This window comes from Branchiostoma floridae, chromosome 4, assembly GCF_000003815.2.
Source record: "Branchiostoma floridae strain S238N-H82 chromosome 4, Bfl_VNyyK, whole genome shotgun sequence".
Taxonomy (NCBI): Eukaryota; Metazoa; Chordata; class Leptocardii; order Amphioxiformes; family Branchiostomatidae; genus Branchiostoma; species Branchiostoma floridae.
In genome coordinates this window covers 31,552,770-31,558,809 of record NC_049982.1, presented here as the reverse complement: position 1 = coordinate 31,558,809, position 6,040 = coordinate 31,552,770, and positions in this window count along the sequence as shown.

Genomic DNA, 6,040 nt, shown 5'->3' with positions numbered 1-6,040 from the left:
CATGCTTTCTACGGTGAAGACACACGAGTACTTAAAAGACACAAATTGAGCACAGACCCGATCTTCGAACATTGAATACGTACAGATTTCATGAGTTCGCATGCATTCATTTCTTTATACGACCTACTGTATTACACCATGGTAAAAGGGTAGTACTGTATTACGTATATACGATTAGATCAGTGACAGTGGCCCACGCAAGTACAAGTAAAACAAGAAATCTTTTTAAAAAAGCTGTGCCTTGCCGCGTATTTTATGTTATTTTGGTAAGTTAGACTAGATTCTACGCTTAAAAATCCCGAGTTCCACATGTCGCCCCCCTCCCCCTCATTATCATAATTTATGTCAGATGAATTATTGGCACATTAAACAGGTTTTGTAAAACTTTTTGACCCACAATGAATATGCATTATTTTTTATTACAAGCTAAGTTCCTTCTGATGCAATTTGTGATATATATTTATATGAACATGGTGAGTTAAAGCGTAGATTTATTACGCTGGACCACATACAGTAACATGCGTCTAGAAGAGCGTTTTAATACTCGTCTGGAATGTACCATTGTCTAACTAAGCCATGAAACTCGGCAAGGAAAGAAGGGCCTTTGGAAGGGGCTTTGGAAGGGCTGGGTTAAAAGGTCCGTCCATTGATCCATGGAAAAAAGCTGGCGTAAAGCCTTGCCTGGCGGCAAGGCAAAAAACCCTGTTCTATCCGTCTGTATATAGAACCCTTAAGCTAAGGGTACAGCCCGCCGTACGTGCAAATACGTGCTGTCTACGTGCCAAAACGTGGGCAATATTTTGGGATTCGTAAGTAGTAAGTACCGCCTCCTTACGAACTCGTCGGGGAATCTGACGGATTTTGGAGCACGCAGACACGCCGTAGAACTTTACGTGCAGGCAAAACTTTGTGTGCCATCGGGCTGCGGATTCGCCCCCGTACGTGCCAGTACGGGCGACGCGCCTGCCCTGTACGGCCTGAACGTTTTCAGAAATACGTGGCGGGCGTGGCCTCCAAAGAAAAAAAAAACAAACGTGCGGACAAATTGCACGTACGGCGGGTTGTAGCCCTTAGCTTTACCGGGTAACCAGTAAGTGTTTTCCGACTGGCAGTTCGTAGAGGCGTCGGGTTTTACACGGCAGTGCGTGACTACAGTGCAGTGCTGTAAATGCATTTAAGTTGGCGGGATGGCGCTACCGCGGAATTAAAACCACCGAGAAGAGTCCATCATCCCGCTACCGCGAATTTAAATCCCCGTGAACTAAATGCGTTTACAGTATCATGAAACTCAAAGTATCATAAAACAAAGGAATCATAGCACTCCCGCATTTAGTATTCAAATTAATACCTTATTGGTATTAGTATCCGTGTTATGTGTCTGTGTGTATGTCTGTGAATGTGTGTGTTTTTCAAACTTTGTGTTTCCGAATTTTTGTTGTCAGCATAACTCAAGAACCTCTGGATGGATTACAATAGTATTTGGTATGTGGGTAGGTGTTGGAAAGACAAAGGTCAGGCTTAATTTTGGGTCCCCTATTATGTTACCTTAGTACTGCAGCAGAACTTCCTTTTTTTAGAATCTTTTGACCTGGGCATGCCGTGGTCTTGAGTTTTTGATGGCAGATAGATTGTGATGTAAGGAAGAAGCGACTCCCTATCACCTTGCTCTGGTACTGCAGGGCCGTTTTTGTCTTTTGCAGAGATATAATGCAAATTATGCAAACAAGGACTTGATTTGCATATCTAATGAGGAAAATATATATATATATATATACAATGTTTAAAGGACTCAAATGCTTTTAACATAATTTAGTTTGTGACAGGTGCAAGATTAGCAGATACCAAATCTGCAAATAAGTCCCTAATTTGCATAATTAAAGTAAAAGTGTCATAATTATATGTAGTAAATGATTGGATTATCAACATTGTGACCTGTGTAAGTTAGTTAAAGGTGTACATAACCATGCATAGATTATGCGGATGTGAAAGTCATTTGCATATAATCAGAATATTTCATGGAGATATGAAGTTTTCGAACTATTGTTGCAATCAATAATTGCTGTGCCATTAGTACCAACAACGTATTAACATTATTATCTCCATAAAGTATTGTTTGTTTGTTTGTTTGTTTGTTTCGCACAACAAAATAATAATAAATACAGAAAAGAAAAGAACGTTTAAAACAGGTGCAGGAGGAGGGTAAAACCTTAACAGTTCATGTTGTGTCCTCCTCCTCTAAACTACACAAGATGTATGATCAATGGAATCAATAAGTAACAAAGAAAAGTAACAAACACAATCATATGTTATAATAGTACAAAAAAGATGTATCATCAATGAGATCAATGAATAGCAAAAAAAGTAACTAACACAATCATATGTTTTGATAATACAAAAAAAGATGTATGATCAATGAAACCAATAAATACCAAGTAAAATGTCATGGAGGTTATTTTTCAGCAGCGTTTGTGCGTGTGTGGGTCTGTTGACGAACAAGATCACATGGATCGGTTTTACACTTGGTGTGTTGATAGGGTGTGACAAAAACTGGGCACGATTAGATTAAGGTGCCCTATCGGCCTCCCTTGGTACTGAAGCGGAACTTCCGGCTTTGATATTGCGTGTTTTGAACTATATTGAATCATGATTCTTGGGTGATAGCTCTTGTGCTCGGGAAGAAGTAACAAACGTTTGAGCACCCTAGCGTTTAGTTTTGGAATTGCAATGACAAAATTCCGGAAAGGATAACTCAAGAAAGGATGTAGGTAGTTTAGACAAACATGTACAAAATAAGATACAAAAAGTACAAATTATGCAAAATAGGACAATGTTTGCATGATTATTGAGAATATTCTATTACAGAACTTTTTCGAGTTATCTCATGTCTCGAACATGACATCGTCTTGACGTCTGGGTGGCAGATAGCTTTTGACGTCAGGACAAGGTGGGGCAGGTTTAAGCCCCCTAACATCTAACTTTGGAACTGCAAGGGCATGTTTGTCAAAATATTCCAAAGAGGATAACTTGTAGAAGAAATGAACAACGGATATTCATCGTTCTAGGCATACATTTAAATCAAGTAAAGAATTATGTACACAGCTATATGCATATCATACAATAAAAATTTGCATGTATAAAGAGAAAATTGTCATTTATCAAATGTCAAATTTGATTCCCTATAAAGAATAAGAATGCTAACGACGACTCACAGACAGTTAGTTACACCCCAAACAAAGACCTAACACTGGGGTACATGTCGAATGTGATAACTCTGATTGACATAAGTTATATACATAATGCTAGAAAATACTTCATAAGGTCAGTAAAGAACAGTCCGCGACAACGTACGAAAATCGCAATATCGTTCCGCGACTGCACTAAAACATGTTCATTCACTTTATGACACTTGTAGAGATGAGTTGATAAGATTGATTGTTTATTGATCTTCCGATCGCATCGTCCGACTGTCCGACTGATGTGTTCCGCACCAAGGACAGGTGTAGCTGTAGTCTTACATATGGTGTTTAGCACCAAGCACATGTGCGTTTGTGTGTCATCATCATCATCATCATCATCCTCACCACATATCGTGATTGTGTGTGGAGAGTGTTCAGCTCTAAGGACAGATGTGGTGTTCTGCACCAAGGACAGATATGCCTGTGTGTGGATAGCGTTCAGCACCTAGGGCAGGTGTGGTTTTATATCTGGTAGGTGAGGCATTCAGCACCAAGGACAGATATGTCTTTGTGTGGATAGCGTTCAGCACCAAGGACAGATATGTCTATGTGTGGATAGCGTTCAGCACCAAGGACAGATATGTCTATGTGTGGATAGCGTTCAGCACCAAGGACAGATATGTCTGTGTGTGGATAGCGTTCAGCACCAAGGACAGATATGTCTGTGTGTGGATAGCGTTAAGCATCAAGGACAGATATGTCTGTGTGTGGATAGCGTTCAGTACCAAGGACAGATGTGTCTGTGTGTGGATAGCGTTCAGCACCAAGGACAGATGTGTCTGTGTGTGGATAGCGTTCAGCACCAAGGACAGATGTGTCTGTGTGTGGGTAGCGTTTAGTACCAAGGACAGATATGTCTGTGTGTGGATAGCGTTCAGTACCAAGGACAGATATGTCTGTGTGTGGGTAGCGTTCAGTACCAAGGACAGATGTGTCTGTGTGTGGGTAGCGTTCAGTACCAAGGACAGATGTGTCTGTGTGTGGGTAGCGTTCAGTACCAAGGACAGATATGTCTGTGTGTGGGTAGCGTTCAGTACCAAGGACAGATATGTCTGTGTGTGGATAGCGTTCAGTACCAAGGACAGATGTGTCTGTGTGTGGATAGCGTTCAGTACCAAGGACAGATGTGTCTGTGTGTGGGTAGCGTTCAGTACCAAGGACAGATATGTCTGTGTGTGGATAGCGTTCAGTACCAAGGACAGATGTGTCTGTGCTTGGCGTTAAGTTCGGATTTACCGCCCGATACGAACGAACTTAGATGTTCGTCATCAATTTGGCCCCCAAAAAATCAGATTTAGAATTCTTTAATGCCCATCTATAAACATTCGTTACGGCTCCATTCTTTCTTAATTCATTAATAAGAAAACAGTTGAAGGTCAAAATGCCAATTTAGCCAACCGAGATACCTTAAGCTGCTATATTTGCGTTAGTCTGTAACATGTAACACTAATATGCAATTTTTGTTGGTACTGCTTCTATTTTCTACTTCAACTGTCAAAAAGTACTATTGGATATACATTGTAATGCAAAAAGTCATTATATCTATAAAATAAACCAAAGAGAGAGTGATAGATACAATTTCCACGATGGCAATTTAATGTGCGGTAAGAAAGGCCCATGAAGGGCATGATTTTTTCAACAACTATGGCCTGATTGCCTATACGCATGACTGTTTCCAGGGCAAGAGTCAAACTCCCTCAGCTTTACCGCCAACAAACCCCAAGAAAAAAAAAAAACTTTCTTAGAAATTTACCACAGACAGCTCCATTGCAAGATGGCAGTTCTTCACAGTAAAATCAAACCCAACATTCGGGCACTCACACTCATATCCTTCTCTTTTCCATCAACTAGTACTGCCTTTATCGTAATACCCCTGTCACATTATCCACGATCTTCGGACGTACCGACGGAAGATCGGCAATATTTAAGATCGACAGAGGGTTGCGCGTATTTTTCACCTGAAAACCGTCCCTGTCACATATAAGCCATACTTTGTACCTTGTACAATTGTTGTGCAATAAATTTATTGTTATAAGCGAGACCCGGGCGATTGCAGCAGAATCGTCGTCCTGTTGATTTTTGCCAAATGTGACAGGGGTATAAGGGCACAGTCACATCTAGGTTCAATGGATCAATGTTGGTGGTTGGTTCTGTCACAGCCTGTTTTAAAATGCTATTGCATCAAAATCGTTCGAAAATCTTGACCTATGATCTATGTGACCGCGCTCTAATATTGACCGCTCTAATATTGACCGCTCTATTTGACCGCGTCCTGTCACATTTGGCGAAAATCGATCGGACGACGGTTCTGCGGCAATCGTCCGAGCCTCGCTTCTAAAAATAACTTTATTGCACAACAATTGTACAAGGTACAAAGTATGGCTTATATGTGACAGGGACGGTTTTCAGGTGAAAAATACGCGCAACCCTCTGTCGATCCTAAATATGGCCGATCTTCCATCGATACGCCCGAAGATCGTGGATAATGTGACAGGGGTATAAAGTAGCCTCCATAGCAGGCTCTCTGGGGCCTTATAATACACTTTTGCGAGGCCGTCAGATAAGGCCTGCAATCAGCGATCTAGTACAAAAAGAAATGGCCAGAAAAAGTGTATTATGAGCCAAAAAAAGCCCCCAGAGAGCCTGCTATGGAGGCTAGGTATAAATACACTTTCAGACTTTGATACAAAACTTTTAGCCTATCTCCTCTCCGGGGCATGGTGAATGATGTAAATCACCGTATGGCTGATACGACACGAAGGTTCGCCAGGCCTCCGCCCGGGTGATTTGTAGTGAATCACCAA